Consider the following 16,608-nt stretch of genomic DNA (forward strand, 5'->3'; position numbering starts at 1 on the left):
TGTTATCCGTCAACTTTGTAAAAGTTTTGTTTTTCACTCTGGTTATACGACCACATGTCTTTGTTTTCATCCTGGCTTTTGCCCCCTGAGAATAAAAGTTAGGTTGTGGCCTTTTGATAAGTAAATGCCAAATGGATAGTCTGACCAAATTGGTAGTGACTGAGCATTTGCCGCATCAGGCATTTATGATGATTATTTCATTTTAACCTCCCATCAGCTCTATCAGGTATCTAGGTGTGCTAGATATTCTGTTGGCTCCTCCAGATCCCCTACGTAGTCTGTACTTCGCTCTGGAGGTTGGCCTCTGCAGACCTATCCTGTCTTCTGGTCAGGGTCCACAAGAGATGCTCTGGAAGGAGCTTGGCGGATTAGTGGTGAAGAAGTCGGTGAATTCATTCCCCTGGCTCCTTCCTGCCAGGTGTGGGTTGACAGTGGCTGGGCTCCTCTGCCTAAGGCCACAGCTCCTGTCTGACAGCTTCAGGGTTTGGTGACCACACCCTCTCCTTGTCCTAGCCAGCAGAGGATTGGTCCTGACTCCCTGTTTTGCTTCACTGTCCTCACAGAAGTTCCCTAACCCTGCCCACACCCTTTATAAATAGCCCCTTTATGAAACTCAGTCACCCAGCTGAGTGTGCCCTTTGTTTCACACCAAAACCCTGACTGATTCTTTAGGTACATTCATTTCACGTATGAGCCTGTTGTGCCTGAGAGATGTGTTACGGTGGAACAGTGGCTGCAGAGTGGAGCTGGGATTCATGGCTGCAACACTTGGAGATGCTTCTTTCCAGTGCTCTGTAATGCTCCCTGCTCTTTAGTTGGGTCTCTCCTTCACCTCACTGTGTCTTCCCCCGCTCATCCCCCCCCCGAAAAAACCCTCAAGAAACAGCAACCGTGCTCTTTAAAAGTGCTGCAGGCACTGAGGGGGCCCACGTATTTCCTAACAACAGCTCATTACCAGAGACACTGCTTGTTTTAGACCAAACTTAACCGTCTTCCCACACAAACCTTCTGTTACCACTGTTTGTTGTGAGGTTTCTTTTCCCCTCCCCATTGCTGATTTTAAAGCCAACTACAGATTGCCTTAGATAGCTTAGCCATTCTCTGTGTGGGAAGAAGTCCAAAAGAACCATTTCTAGCCCTTTTTGAGGTGGGGCCTTTCAGCGCTAACCAAGGGCAAACAGCTCAGGCCCTGCGGCATGGTGACCCCCTGACCCCCGTTGAGGCCCCTGGTTACCAGCAGTCCAGCCCACCTGGGGAGTAGGCTTTCTTATACTGCTCCCGCAGGGGCGGAGACCTCTAGGGTGTGAAGATGAGAAGCACTGTGTTCCTTATCAGGAGATAGCAAAAGATGGAAGTGGTTCGTTTGTATTTGGGAACAGAAGGGGGGTGGGATGTGAGGGGTGTAACCCAGATGGAGCATATAACACCTGTGCAGTTTATTTAGATTTCCTCATAGTCAATTCAGGGACCGCTTCCCACCAAACCACCGGAGTGTTCCTTGAGACAAGTCTCCATGCCTGGGCATCTTGGAGGGTACACAGCTCTAGAATTTGCCCACAGTCAATGGACCAGCTAGCAGGTCAACAACAGGAAATGAGGTAAGCTTGAGCTTGATGTAACAGTCATTTATTACTTGGTAAATGATTTTAAGTATGATCTTTCTCTGTGCAGAAAGTGAAAGATAAGAACTCTGTGCCCTTTATAAGAAAACTTGGTTAGCGTTCTGTTCAGAGTTCAGTGAATGGAGATGGGCACGGACGGCATTTTTTTTTTCCCCTTAATGAGAAACCAGAAGGGGGCTGAGAGTGGGGAAGGAAGTCTCAGTCTCTGAACTGGTCTGACTCGTTTGAATCAAAACCAAGTAATGTGATTTTATAATCTACCACTTTTCTTGTGGCCTGCTACAATTACAGGAGAGTCACAGTGTCCTTTGAGGGAGTATGTGGGCTCTAGAAAAACAAGGTAGTTCATAAGCAGTATTGTAGGTAAATACATGTTATAAAAAATAGTGGCATTATACTTAGACTCTAATGATTATGAGTTCTATTTTTTCTTCTTTATATTCCAAAATAAGAAACCAGTACTGAAGCCATTAAATGTATTTATAACTTAATAAGATACTAGTTACTCCCCAGAGTATACTGGTCTGCCTAATGTAACAGCTAACCTTTATTAATGGAAGCCAAGGAGTGCTTCTAGAACTGCCCCTATCTTGTTTGGGGGTCAGTAATGCTGTGATAAAATCTCACTTGTTAGGGTTCTCTGAAAAAATCCTCACCTGCATGACACTCCGTGATGGGTGGATGCCAAATCAGCAAACGCTGCTAGGATTCCTGCAGGGTCTGGCTGAGTAGAAATTGTAGGCTTTAAAATGACAGCAGTGACCTTGAACCAAACTAGAAAGGATTAATTTTTACATTATTTATGTAGTGTCTCATAATGTGGGAAGTATCGTTTATCTACTCAAACTATGAAGACACGGAATTTTCTCGGAGAGAATTTTTTTTGTTGTTGCAGTTCTGTATATTTATCGGGCTCTGAACATCCACTCAACCCACTGAACACCATACCTACTTTAATAGGTGTAAGACAAATTGGGATTATAGCCTAAAAATAACAGTACTAAGCGGAGGCTCATTGTACACTTAATATGTGCTAAGTACTTGCATGAACTCGTTTTTTCTTCCTAACAGTGCTGTTGAGGTAGAATTTTATTCCAGATCACTCCATGTAGCAGGGAAGGATGACTGCTTCTTATTCTGTTTTACAGGTGGGTTTTTTTTCTCCCTCAGGGAAACCTTTCTAAACCCTACTCGGACAGGCTGTCTGTGTCTGAGGGTGAGATTCAGAGAATCTCAAGAGAGTGCTCCCTCTCTACCTGCAGGACACTGGGCATGGCTTTTGATGCTGGGGAGCATGTACCTGGGCTGGATTATCCTTCCAGCACCTTTAGGTGGTGGGTGACTCACCCAGTACTCCGCAGGCTTTCTCACTTTGCTATCTTTGGAAAAATAGAGACTCTATGCAGAGACTGTTCCAGGTCTGGCATCAGCAGCTAACCGTACCTGAACATCTTGGGCTCGAGAATTACAGGTAGAAATTAACCCCAGGAATAGGGGGAGTCCAGTACTTTCCCAGCTGGTAGAAAAGTTCTATCAAGGCTTACTCCACGGAATGGGCAGGGAAAAGGAGCATGACCCCACCCCCAGCCCCTCTGACCAGAGCAACTTTCATTTCACGTGGTCTAGCCGAACAACTGCACACTCCATAGAGCTCTCATTTGCCCAGAGCCCACTGTGTTCCACACCGTTCTAAGCACTTTCCATGGATCAGCTCTTCACTCTGACACCAACCCTGCAAGGTAGGTGCTATTGCCATCCCTGTCTAGCAGGATGCTGACAACAGAGCCAGGATTCAAACCCAGGCAGTCTGAGTCCTGGGCTCCACTGAGCTTTACATATGTACTCAATTGCTGTCCCATGACTGCCGGCCCAAGGGTTCATTTCAGATCATCCAGAGGAAATCCCACTCTGCGGGCTGATGCTCCAGGTGTTAAATTTGAACGGAAATAATCTAGAGAGAGGTTCCGAGGGCCAAGGGCTTATGTGGGCCCCCTGACCACTGCTCTGGTGTTAATCACCAGGAGATGTTGGGTTTTGGCACAAGTAGTACCTGCTTATCTCTCAAGTTGTCCCACCCTGTCCTCTCAGCTTCTGGGACAGCCACTCCTTCACAACAAGTCTCCACTCATGACATATTCTCCTGCCACTTGACTGCCGCAAACCCTCCTCCTTCCTAAGCAGACCTACTCCTGTCGCCTCCCATGATCCGCCTGATGGGCTCTTCACTCAGCATGGTACCCAAGAGTACCCAAGAGTACCTACTGAGAGTAGCCTACTTGTCCATTCTTATCTGCCGATCCCCACTTGGGCTATGGCTGCTCTCCTTGGGCTTCTCTTCGTCCTTGCATGGATGATTTTCCCTGCCTTGAATACTCATCCTTTTCTTTTCCAACCACAACTCCCTAACATTTGTTCTCCTGGAAAACTTTTTATTGTTCCAGGTTCTGTAAAAATAATCTCTGTGGCGCCTTCCCTGAGCACCCCTGGAAATTGTTCACACACTCAGTGATTCCATTTCATTTTGAACTTGGTTCTGCTGCAGCATTTGTCACTGTATTGTGATTTCATATGTACTATCCATCCTTTACACACACTCGCGTCCCCTGCTAAACAATGAGCTCCTCAGAAACAGGAACTATGTCTTAATTGTCTCCCGAGTGGCTGTTCCTGGCACAGTCCTGTTCCTGGCACAGTCAAGAGATACTGCTGAATTTAAAAGATAATAATCAATGCAGATTCATTGGTCAGTCTTTATCCAACAGTTACAGCCAAGGACTTTGTGCTTCATCAGAGACCTTTCTTAGGAAGCACAGGCACCCAGCAATCCTGCAGTGCCCTCTTCCAACAAATGGCACCTAAGTGTCACTGAAATCGCCTATAGCTGAGAATTCTGAGATTAAGTACAGGTCCTCTTTTCTAACCCAAAGGAAAGATTTTATATCTGAGCAGCCACTTAGTTATCATACTGCACACTGGTTTATTTCAGTAAAGTCAGGCAGAAGAGGACATTGGGACTTATCAAACAATGATTTCTGATAGAACAGTCAATGTCTGGCTCAAACCAGAATGTCAGGAACTTACAGTTGACAACTTGCTTTGGAAGCAGAATAAAGTGAATCATCACACTCCTTGTTAAATATACCAGCTCCACAGTGAAGAAAAAGTGACTGATTTTTCGTTGTTAATTTCTGCTGAGAAGCTTGTTCTAGAAGAGGGCATATTTTCAGTGAGAATTTGGCACATTCTAAACATGTTACATGTTATTGGTTACATGTTATTTGGTGCTTCATCTAATACTATAATTTGTGGCAACTGATTAACGACCAAAAGTTGCTTTTGGACAATATTCAAATTGTGATTGTGCTGATCTGAGCTTTAAGGAACAGTAGAATGTTACAGTCAGGAAACACAGAATCTGGGCTAGACAACCGGGGGGATTATATGCAAAGAAGACAGTTTGTTTCGGGTGAATCGGCTCCAAGGGAGCATGGCGTGAGACTTTTCTGACCATCTGAAAGTAGAAAGGGCAGCAGTGAGCTTGTGACTCACAAGGAGCTCTGCCAAGAAGGTGTCAAAGAGTTCTGCTGGAAGTGCTTTCAAAAGCATCTTAGGCCAAATGTCTCTAATCTTTTCAAGTAGAAGGATCATTTCTGAATATTAGAAAATTTTGCAGAACCCTCCCACCCACACACAATAATAGTTGATCAAGAAAAATTTAAAATTTCAGAACACTAGTATGACTTCAGTAATGCTTAAATCCATTTATATATTTCCTTTCTTTCTTTCTTTCTTTTTAGAGAGGGAGGTGTAGGGGCAGGGAGCAGCAGAGGGAGAGGGAGAGAGAATCTTTTAAGATTTTATTTTAGAGATCAAGAGAGCAGGAGGAGGAGCAGGAGAGGGACAAGCAGACTCCGCACTGAGTGTGGAGCCCGAGGTGGGGGGTGCGATCCCAGGACCCTGAGATCATGACCTGAGCCGAAATCAAGAGTCGGATGCTTAACTGACTGAGCCACCCAGGTGCCCCTATATTTCTTCTTTAAAAAAGCATAGTTGAACAGTAACAGTGCAAACATGTGGGAGGTCTCAAAAGGAGCTTTATATCCTTCCAGGGTCTGTTCTTTGGTTCATTCACTCATTTATTTACCAAATATTTATGGACCACCAGCTTTGGCCCTGGCCTGGGCCTTCAGAAGCTGATTTTCTTGTCTTTAGAGGTCGTGAAAAGCACTCCAGGAGAAAAGGAAATGAACATTTCAGGATAGGTCCTTTGCTGTCTATGTCACATAATTGACTAAACCTTATGGATCCAGACCTGCAAATAAGACTTAACCATCAATTTCAAGACAACACTTATCAAAGAAACCTAACTGTGGATGGTAACCGGGTCACTCTTTGCTATGGATATGGTGTGAGCCACTGAACTTAATTTATCTGCAGGCCAACCCCAAGTTACAACCATTTCCTGTAATAGCTACCGTCAGTCTCACCTGCTTTTCTGGGTTTCCGGTTGACTCCTCACTGTCATCTCAAGGGAGAAAGGGAGTAAAACTTCCCCAATTGACTCCTATTTCTGCCTCCCAGGATTTTCCCATTCCCCCTTTTTGAGCAGAATCCTTTTCTCATAATTTGCCCACCGTAGTTCATCACAACTGAATTCACAAGGACAATATGGAAGCTATGGAATAAACCAGTAACAAGTCCTTCAAGGGTACACTGTCTAATAGAGTCATACTTTAAAAAAAAAAAAAGTAAGAGATACTACTAGGTACTGGACATATAGCAATAAATAAAACATAAAAAATTCCTGTTCTCCTGGAGTTCCCATTCTGGAGGCAGGTAAGCCTGGTATCACTAACAGACTCACGGGGACAGAATGACCAGGACACGCAGGAAGCCTTCCTAGTGCTGGAAGCCTCTGACCAGAGATGGGTGGGATTCCGATCCCCCGAACTGTGGATGGGAGTGAAGAAGAGGCCAACCTGCCCAGAGGGACAAGTATGAAGAAGGGCATGGAGGTGAGCAAGTGTGAAAGGTAGCTTGGGCAGCCAAGTTGTTCCTCTATGGTAATGGATGTCAACTACTGTGCATTGACTATATGCCAGGCTCTGTGCTACATTCTTTACATGTACAGTCTCCTTAGATCTTTACTATAGCCCAGCAATTCTAAACTAGGTCATTGGACTCTGCAGCCCAGGATCATGGCAATTACACTGTTGGTGCCCAAGGTCATGAAGGGCCGCAGATCTCAGGCTAAGGAGTGTGGATTTGATTTCATAGGCAATGATCAGAGGTGTCAGGAAGATGAACCCAATGCAGTGAGAAATGACCTAGGACATAGTGTTTGTGCTGCATTCCGGACATGGGCTGAGTGACAGATAATAGGCTTGCCAATGTGGTCTTCCTGGGTGTGGAACAAATGCCTGGAGGGAGGAGCCACCACAAGCTCAGGTAGGCCAAGTTCAGTGTCAGGGATGAAATGGAGCCAGCTGTACTCGTAGCCTAATGGGGGGCTGTTGTTAACCTATGTGGGTCCATCAGAACAAGAACTACAGAGGTTCCTTCTGAACTTGGTTTTCTTCCATGGGATTTTTGCCTCTAGCATTGGTCATGTGCCCTCCAGTCATGCATGCCAGCCAAATTCCTTTAATGTAATTGAGAAATGTCCTCAAGAATGGGCAACACCCAGCCTCTTCTCTCCATGAAGGTCATGAGGGGAATCTCAAGAACCCTATCCCCACACAAAATTACATCCAGTTCTTTAATGACAGGAATGTAGCCATCACCACCCCTGTCCTAATTACCTCTCACCTAGGTTGTTGCACCAGCCTGGTCTCCTCACTCCACTTCATCCTACACACACCTGTCAGCCTCAGTCTTCCACCCTGTCGCCAAGCTGTTCTAAAACCCCCAACTCCCGCCAAAGTAGGCCGCCAACTCTCCAGACTGTAGGCTTAGACTTCCTTTCTGGTTTGTTTCCACTATTTCTCCATCCTGTTCTACCTATTCTACTCTCCAGCCAAATCCCATTTTCCTTGAACTTGCCCTCAACTTCCCTGTAACCACAAGCATTACTAATGCTCCCTCTCCTCCTGCCCAGAATAAATCCCATTTCGAAGGCCACCTCCTCTAAGTTTTCACTATCCTGCCCGGTTCAGTCCGTGCCCAGTTGTGTCACTCACGCAGGCATCATTTGTACGCACGTTGCTAAGCTCTGCAAGGACCAGCGGGTATAAACACCTTGTGCCTGTGTCCATTCCATTTCTGTGTTCCTGACAGCATAGGGCCTGCACCCAGCAATCCTGTTCAGGTGAAGTCAGAACTGTCTCCTGCGTCTTTAGGAAGGCTTGGGTAGCACAGTAGCGAGATAAGAGACTGGGGAGACCAAATAGTGAGATAAAAAGACATTAAATTCTTGTTCTGGTGAGAGCCGGAAATGTGTGACACTGTGCCATTACTGGTTGTATTCCCTCTCGTAAACCCAGTCACCCAGCAAATGCAGATTTTTTATAACCAGCCCCCCCCACCCCCGCCCAAGCCAAGAACTGCTTCAGAAATGACTGGGTGTTGAAGGTCGGCTTTATCACATTCAAGTTGCTCCCCTCTTCCGACTGAAATGTACTGACTCACTGAGAGGACCCTGCTGTACCTCCACCAGCCCCTGACCAGCTGTCACAGCCTGGTGCCTGGAACCAGGAACCGACTGTGGGTCTCAAACCAGGTCAAGTACAACAGTCACACCCACAGCCGAGCTGCTTCTGTGCCTCCCAATCTCTCCACCCTCTACAAATGGAAGCTGACAATAATTCAGCTGTATTTGCTTTTTGAACTTAGAAAAATGACTAGCTTGGCTCACTTTAAAAACAGCCTCTTCCTTGTTCTTTGAGTAATCTTATCAGAGTCACAAACTGCTGCTTTCAGAAGTCGACCCCAAAGAACCCCACCCCCACCCCCCCACCCCTGCCCTCAGGCCCTGAGCACGATGAAAGTCAACTTGCTCTTCTATAGAATGCCTGGAAGGCGGCTTGTCCCGTGATCAGAGTGGCACTGGGCGGGATTCTGCGCGGCGCATGGGCGGTCTCAATCTCTGCTTAGGAGCCCCTCCCCAGACGGGACCCTGTCAGCTCCAGGCGAAACTGTTACATGTTTTCTCCAGACAATAGCTGTGCTTTCTGGCAGCTACTGACCCCTGGCCCCCATTAGGGGTCATGATATAGAACATGTACAGACAGTGATCAAGGAGGAGACTCTGGATGAGTTCCTTTCCTGCACCAGGAAAGGAGAAGCTTCTCTTGGTAGAGTTGAATGACCCCTGTGGACATAAGCCAGCTGGGCTGGGCGTGCTATTCTTTTCGTGGTTCTGTGAAGTAGTTTAAACTTACAAAAATGTACACAAATACTTGCATTATCATTGTGTGATTCAGTCCTGCATCTCAGGATTTCCTGCTGGGCACATGCGCTTTTTTTGTGTAACTGAAGTATGATCAAGCATGAAAGCACAAATCATAATGCACAGCTCAATGAATTCTCATAAAATGAATGTACGCATGTTGCCAGTAACCCGATCAAAACACCCAGGGCTCAAAATTCCCTTCATTCCTCTTTCCAGGAGTAACCTATCCTGACTAGCAGTAGCCCCATTAGTTTTGCCTATTTTTGAGTTTTATATAAATGGGATCATACAGTATATATTCTAGTGGCTTCTTAAGCTCAGTGTTGTGTTTCTGAGCTTTATGCATGTGGTTGTGTGTGATTATAGTTCTCCATACTCCATTTTTCATCATTTGCTCTTAAAATTACAGCTCGGACTCCATCAGAGTACCATACCCTGCAGCAGACCGTTTCAGCTATGAGTGAGATTGTCATACATAGCCCTCATCTGCTAGAAACCGCATTCCCAACTAGAGGAATGTGACGCAGATGAGGGAGATGATGGGTATTTGGAGAGATTCCTGGGTCAACAATATGGCTTGAACTCTGTTAAGCAAAGAAAGGGCCCTGCTTGCTCTTTTACCTCCAACTCTTCCTCCTGAGTTTCTGGGTCTCCCAATACAGAGGGCCATGGTCAGGCTGTCTTTGGAGTGTGGCTGAGAATTCAAGAGGGCCTTTCTGCTGAGGAAGTTTAACTGAGAGAGGGACCTAGAGGCTGAGGCAGCATCAAAACTTAGAGAAGAGCTCCACATAATTTACTGAAATGAATGGCTCTCCCATGGGTGGGTTTCTAGAACACACCATTGGTTGTTTTAGGGGACCAGGGACGCCCCCACTGGGAGAGGGAGCAATGTCAGTTACACACTGCTCTTAGCACCTGGGTTATCACTGTTGCTCACTTCTCAGAGGTAAACTGCCTGTTTTTCAGCTTTCTCCGGAAAGGCAGGATGAGCAGCAGTTCTGAGAGGTAGCTGGAGTGATGACTCTGGAGGGCTGGTGCAGCAGGGGGCGGTCTGCCTCCAGGCAGGGCAGCTGGACCGCTGCCCACTCAGGAGGGCTCTGCAAATCGGTGCTTCCTGGTTCGGAGCCATCTCACCCTAGTGGGATCCAGCTGGAGCCTGACCTCTTTTTGTCCTAACTTTGTTCCTTGTTTTAAAACATTTATTGAGCACTTGCCTTGTTGCCCAGCTTGGTGCTGGGCGCAGGAACTACAGTGAGAAACAAGACAGGGTCCCTGCTCTTGAGTCACAGGAAGCCCCTGACAACAGGAAATGCCGGTGACTTCTAAGAATTGCAAGAGGGCAAGACAAGGTCTCCATCGTGAAGCTGCTTATGCCCGACAGAGGAGGCAGCAGATGCTCAGGGCTCAGTGTGATAGCTCCTAGGTAGCTGGATGGAGTAGAGAAGCCTCAGCAGGAAAATGAGATTCATCCTAACAAACCCCAATTTGGACATATGAGCTACTGGGTTTTGTGTGTTTATCATACACGAGACACTTTGTAAGAGCTTTACGACCGTGATCGCGTTGTACTACTGCCAACAAGCCTTTGAGGTAAGAACACTTGTTCTCTCCCTTTTACAGATGAGGAGACAGGTTCAGAGAGTTTTCCCATCTTCCCTTTGTTCAGTGAGTTTTTTTTTTTTTTAAAGATTTTATTTATTTATTTGAGAAGAGAGAGAATGAGAGAGAGCACGAGAGGGAAGACAGTCGGAGGGAGAAGCAGACTCCCTGCTGAGCAGGGAGCCCGATGTGGGACTTGATCCCGGGACTCCACGATCATGACCTGAGCCGAAGGCAGTCGCTTAACCAACTGAGCCACCCAGGTGCCCCTGTTCAGTGAGTTTTAACCATCGGCACTGTGTCCTTAATTTATTGCTTGACCAGAAGTTGAACCACCCCTAACAAGACATCAGGCCCACAAGGCCTGCCTAAGAATCCCAAGCAGATGAGCACATCCAACTCCATCGAAACTCTGGGATTCCAAGGAAAAAAACGAGGAGAAGCTTAAAGGAAGAGGAGAATGGGCAGAGGTTACTTATTTGAGTGTCATGAGTACAGAGGACAAGTAAAAAAAAAAAAAAAGTGTTGCGGTATAAATTGTCAGCTAAGCCCAGCTTCCACATTGGGAAATAGCACAGGTGCCCTGGTTCCTGCCAGCAGAAGGATCAGAGCAGAAATTTTGAGAATCTCCCTGGGCAAAGGAGTACCCTGGACAAATTTAACGCACTGACTAGTTCAGCAATGAACGCCAAGGTTGCTGGGTGTTCTGAAAGGCTACTTATTTTCAGAGAGGCGAAAGACGTCTTACAAACCAGGTCATTAGGAATAAAGAAGGGGCCAAGATACCACCATCTTCTTGAGTCCTGACTGACAAGAAAGGCATCATCCCCTTTGAACAGAAACTGTTCTTGGGGGGATGAGAGTGGGAGGGAGGGAGGGAGGGAGGGAGCCGATGAGTTGAAGAGTTTTTCTCTTTTAGTGGCCAGAGGCAAAGATTCCAAGAAGCTAAGCTCCATGATGAAAGGGGAGCCGAGAATGACAGTGTCCAGTGGGGGGAAGGGAGGGGAGATCTGGAGGGAGGGGTAGGGGAGACAAAGCCAGGGTGCACCTCCATACTGCATTCCCCCTTGCATTGCTGCCATTGGTTCAGTCCCTCATATGTTAAGAGCTCCTGCTGATTCAGCACCCACCAAGTACGAGGCTCTGAGAACCACTTTTCCTCGTATTTCATGGGGTTCTCATAACCATCTGGATCAGGTACTATCGTCATGAGAAAACCGAGGTTTATAGAGTCTGATTATCCTTGCCCAAGGTTCATGGTTTTTTACCATGGGACCAATCTTGGAAATATGAGGAAAGAAGCACTGAATCTGAAGACAAAGTCAGCCCAGTTCGGGGGATGGACAGAGATGGACAGAGCTGAGACCAGTGGACAGAAGAAACATAGGACCTAGTGAGGAGCAGATCCTAGAGGAGCCCAGCAAAAGAGGACTGATCAGAGCAGGGCAGGTACACAGGTTTCAAGCAAGCCCCAGCTCAGGATCAGCAGAGAGGAGGAAGATTAAGTTCAGGAAGGCAGGTGCCACGCAGGATGCTGCTCACTCTGCACCTGGGAGCACCCTTTTGTTTGATATAGAGGATGAGAACCTCAAACTAGTACCAGACTCTCTCAATGGGTGATGTATGGTCTTCTCCCCCTTTCCCTTCCCTATTCGTTTTTTCCGTAGCCCTTCTCCCCATCTAACACGCTATACATTTTGTTAGTCTATGCCTCTCTTTCCCTGGCTGTTCCTGAGAGGTAAGTGTTGCTTCCCCCTGTCCACTGCTATATTCCCAGGACCTCGGGCCATGTTTGGCACTCAGCACTCAATAAATATTTGTTGAATGAGTAAATATGCAACAGCGATAGCATGCCAGGGTCCCTCAGGCATTGTATGCCTCCACTGTCCAGCTGATCTGCTTTGAGCATGGTGGTCTCACCTCCCCTGTTGGGACTCCCTCGGCTACTGATTCCTACAGTTGCACAAGAGAGGCCAGGATGCACAGGGGCTCTATAAGGCAGGATCAAAAACCAAAAAAGGAAAGGTTGGGGTGGTAGTTAACAAACGTCTACATTGGCCAATCCTCATCATACCTCATTAAAGTTGATTGAAAGAAAAAGAAAGATAGACTGTCCTCCCTCCACAATGCCTGGGACCATCCCACAGACCCACAGTCTGGGGACTCTGTTCCCAAAGGGCCCTCCTTCATTCTGATCCTATTGTAAGGAGAAAAGGACTAAAAAACTAGCACAAGGGAAAAAGAGAGCGAGAGATGAAAGAGACACCCCCTCTCCAGACCCTCATACTTGAAATCGTTAGTGAAGCCTTCAAACAATCAGATGCCATGACTTTTATTTTTAAATAGCTCTCAACTCAGGAAAGCACTGAAGTCATGTCGAAGGTCAATGGAACTATTTGCTCTAGGGAAATTTACTTAGGGAGGAAAGGTCCACCTCCCCGGGTATATTTTAAAGAGTCTTGGTCATCAAAGTCATCCCGCAAAGCCCTCTGACTTCTGAGCGACGGCAAGCAATGTTTCTAGTCTCGTGTTTGATGGACAGGATGTTGGCTTTACATTAAACACATGTGATGGCGTGAATACTCTTCACGTGCGGTTTGCTCCTTTCATTGAAATCCAAGGCGTGCCCAGCGGGTTTGTGCCCGGTTTCTAACACTGAGAGCACAAAGTCACCTTTTAAACCAGGCTAGATCTTTGCAGGTGTCTCCACTTTACTGACTTTAGTCAGACATGTGCCTGTGAGTTACAACAGGGCCGTGTCTTGGGAGACATAGCTCTCAAGAATGCTACTGATTCTGAGATATACTCTGGATTTGTTGATTTGCGTTTGGAACAAAAACAAAAACAAAAACACACACACACAAAACACAACCTGATTAAATATACTCATTGATTGTAAGATGTCTTCTGATTCCAAGAATGTTTAAATGTGAACAAGAATGCATCCTTGATTAAAAGAGGAAATTCGGTAATATCAGGTCCCATTTTCAGAGAAATAAGAAAAAGCAAAAAGTCAAAAAGATAAGTGATTCACCCAAAGCAACTCTAAAGACTCCCCCACTCTTGGGGCATTTGGCTGGCTCAGTCAGTAGAGCACACGACTCTTGAGCTCAGGTCGTGAGTTCAAGCCCCATCTTGGCTCTAGAGCTTACGTTTAAAAAAATGACTCCCCCATTCTCTTAACCAGAATCCAGCACTGCCTACCATAGCATGTGAGTGTGAGCATGAAACTTTGCAGTTAACGGCTTTGATGATAAGTGGGGGGCAAATGCTCTGGGCCAAAGGCAGTCCTGTATGTATTTGTGTACCCTCTCTTGAGTACCCTCTCTTTTGACCAGGTAGGTGTGTCCTCCGCAAGAAGCAGGGCACAGAGAGGACCCATGCAGATTTCCCCAAAACTCCATTTTTCAAATGAGAATTCCCTACAAATGTGGAAGGTCTTTCTCATCTATCCTCATCATGGGTCAAGGGAAGCTGCAAAATAGAGGCTAGTTAGGACCAAGGACTTTTTACACAGATGGGGAGACTTGGTTGTAAGGTGTGTTGCAGGGAAAAGGGGAGGAGAAAGAGGGGTTCGGTCTTCATTCATTCATTCATTCATTCATTCTTTGTCTCACTCAGCAAATATTTGTTACTGCTCATTCAGGTTCTCCGCAGGATGCAGAGGAAATGGGTCAGTTAAATAGTCCCTGTCCTCAAGGAACATAGTTAGAAATCAAAACAGGTAACTAGTCATTATCTATTAATGTAACAGATACTTATGGAGTACCAAGACCTGGAGAAACAGCAGGGAAGAAGTCAGACAAGGTCTCACCCTCATGGAGTTTATAGGCTAGTGGTGGGGGACACAGATATTAACCTCATAATTGTGCAGATAATTAATTAATTACCATTGTGGTGACTACAAAGGAGAAGTACAGAGTGCCAGCAGAGTCGGTTAAAGGCGCAGTGTTGGAAAATCAGCAGGAAACTGAGAGGGCAGGAAGAAACGGACAGTGAGGAAGGACTCCAGAGGGAGCATCTGTGCTCCCTCTGTGGGTGTCAGCAGGGCTCAGGTCCAAAGGAAGGCAGGCCCACTCAGAAGTGCAATAGCTGAAACGGGAGGAGAGCAGACAGCAAGCCATCTCTCCAGGAAGTAAGAAAAGGCCTCATGGAAATGGGCGGGGGCTCTCGAAGCCAGACTTTCTCCCTCGCTTCCTTGTTGATCAAGAATAATTCTTGAGAGTGCCATGCTGGAAGCATTGAATCATTATCTTATTTACCCGTGAAGGTAGGTACTATCACCCAGTACGCAGATGCAGAGGCCAGTGCTCAGAAGGATGAGTGCCTTGCCCTGGATCAGATCATGGAGCTCTGTGGCTGAGCAGAAACGGAGACCCAGATCTGCCTCACTGGTTAGCCACAGCACTCTACTGCCCAGCCTTGGCGGTGGGAAGTGAGACTATGATTCACACCTCACCGTCCAATCACCACTGAACAGATGAAGAAGAGAGGTTCAGAGGCGTGAACCAACTACCTGGTCCCTGTTACACAGGCACGGGGGATGAGAGGGGTGTCCAAGGAAGAGGGCTCTTCCTGGCCCGGTGGAACACTGACGCTACCCTGCAGAGGTGGTCAGGTGGAAGGAACCCTGACCGTCTGGGATGTTCTAGAAATCAGTGGACATCTTGGGACTATTTGGGGAGACAGACGCCCCCTGCTGGCCCAGAACTAGTAGGTAGTGAGGCAGGTGGAAGGGGCATACACCCACATCCTGGTGAGGGGAGCGGTAATGAGGAAAGCCCCAATACTTCATACAATCTTCGTGTTTAAGGGATACTCAGACTCTTGTGTGTCCTGTACAGACTCTAACAGGTGCCAACACAGACAGATTTTGCCGAACTCTGGGGATTTTATGTTTTATTTATTAATTTTGTTTTTAAAGATTTTAAGTAATCTCTACACCCAGCATGGGGCTCAAACTCACAACCCCAAAAGCTCCACTGACTGAGCCTGCCAAGCACCTCCAAACTCTGGGGATTTTTAAGTGGGCCAGAGCCACATAGCATAGCCTGACCTCTGGCAGAAAGGGTCTCCTTGTGGGAACCAGAAGAGGGACAGGCTGGGATCAGATAACCTGGCTATCAGTGCTCAGGAATCTGAAATAGGTGAGAACTGGAGATTCAGTACCATCTGTCCTAGGAAGGGAGAGGAAGAAAGACAGGGAAGGGAATTCACTTACAAGCACTTCACACACTATCTCCACTGACACGTGACAAGGAGGGCAGGCAGGGAGATGTGTTTTAGCCACGTGCCTCAGAAGAGAAGGAGGAACACAGATATCAGCCAACACCAGCTGTCACTCTCACAAATGCTGACCCCCATAATGGCAAAACCACTCCTTGACTGGATTGAAGGTTAAGCCCAGACTTTGATGAGATGTGAATTTGACCATTTCATAAACACTGCTGGCAAGGCTGGATAACTGTGGAATAAATTAAAATGAGGCCCATACATCACCCTCTAGCCTCTTTTTGATTTCAAATGGGCTGAAAAATCACTTTGAAAATGCTACCAAGATTATGGGAAAACAGAAACACATACATTCCAATTGTGGAGAAGCGACGCTTTTCTAACTACAACAAATTAGTGAAGATTATGACACATAATCAGCCAAATGACAAAAATAAAAGCAGGGGACTGGAAAAATCTAGGAATTTAGTGGCCCAAGTAGGTGGGCAAATAAAAATATATCTGTGAGGGAAATACCCAGTGTCCAATGGACAGATGGCCAGTAACTTTGAGACACATGACAAAAAGGTGAAACACTTAGGAACATGTTACAGTCCTTAATGACATGCAAATACTGTATTACAGCCAAGAAGACCCCAACTCCTACCAACAAATTTAGCAACAATCAAGTTAAAATGATGAGGCCCACAGCTGCTCTGAAGGGAAACAGGAACTCACTCATGTGGGCTTGTGAGTCAGCCCAGTCAGTGGTCCTGAGGAAACCTG

Source organism: Eumetopias jubatus, unplaced genomic scaffold (genome assembly GCF_037043125.1).
Source record: "Eumetopias jubatus isolate StellerSeaLion01/CBP00866 unplaced genomic scaffold, mEumJub1_p1.0 scaffold_15, whole genome shotgun sequence".
Taxonomy (NCBI): domain Eukaryota; kingdom Metazoa; phylum Chordata; class Mammalia; order Carnivora; family Otariidae; genus Eumetopias; species Eumetopias jubatus.